Source organism: Schistocerca nitens, chromosome 8, assembly GCF_023898315.1.
Source record: "Schistocerca nitens isolate TAMUIC-IGC-003100 chromosome 8, iqSchNite1.1, whole genome shotgun sequence".
Taxonomy (NCBI): domain Eukaryota; kingdom Metazoa; phylum Arthropoda; class Insecta; order Orthoptera; family Acrididae; genus Schistocerca; species Schistocerca nitens.
Window position 1 is genome coordinate 555,990,809 of NC_064621.1, and position 976 is coordinate 555,991,784.

At 42.2% G+C, this 976-nt stretch overlaps 1 pseudogene; it reads left to right on the plus strand.

The window, feature by feature from the left end:
* Nucleotides 1-566: 566 nt before the first annotated feature.
* Nucleotides 567-685, plus strand: LOC126199940 (5S ribosomal RNA; annotated as a pseudogene).
* Nucleotides 686-976: the final 291 nt, after the last annotated feature.

Below are 976 nucleotides of genomic sequence, written 5' to 3' on the forward strand. Positions count from 1 at the left end.
TCAAACTTTCAGTAAATGTTACACAGTACCTTCTGCATAATTTGACACAGCCTTTTTCCAAAAAACTGTATATTTTTGAATATATAAATAAAAAATTGCAAAAAATGTTAAGAATTTTCATTACAATTGAAAAAAAATCGTCTTTAATAACCGAACTAAAATTTTGTAAAATCCCTGTGTTAAGTTGTAGCCCATATTCCAATAAATAATCTGTAAAAAGTTCAACTTCCTACCTCAAATACTTTGTGAGGAAAGATGTAATTTATAAGCGTTATTTTAACATTGCAAGTATAGGGCGTTCCGGAGCCCCTTAAAGCAGCTGTATAGAATTTATAAAGTCGCTTAAATCATTTAAAATTTCGTTGTAATTGTGTGAAGGAGGACAAAACCAGAACACAGTAGCTGACCCTTTCTCTTATCAAAGGGTATTAACGTTGGCATGAAAATGCTAGGGACGAAAAGTAGAGACTTCAGGGACACCCTGCGCAATGTCTCTAGATTTCTCATACCCTAAAGTTGAATGTTTGCTATGTATTATATTTTTTGTGCGTGCAGAGATGGGATGCGCCAACGGCTTTGCCGCAGTGATAACACCGGTTCCAGTCAGATCACCGAAGTTAAAGCGCTGTCGGGCTGGGCTAGCATTTGGATGGGTGACCATCTGGTCTGCCGAGCGCTGTTGGCAAGCGGGCTGCACGCGGGGTGCACTCAGCCCTTGTGAGAAAAGTAGCGGCTCCGGTCTCATAAACTGATATGTGGCCGGGAGAACGCTGTGCTGAGCACATGCCCTTCATATCCGCATCCAATGACGCCTGTGGGCTGAGGATGACACGGCAGCCGGTCGGTACCTTTGGGCCTTCACGGCCTGTTACGGCGGGGTTCAGCTTTTTGTAGATGTGATACACACTCAAACTAAGCCGGTGTGGCACCAAACAGTCTTCTTTTGAAATGATCATAACAATGGTGAATGTATAGC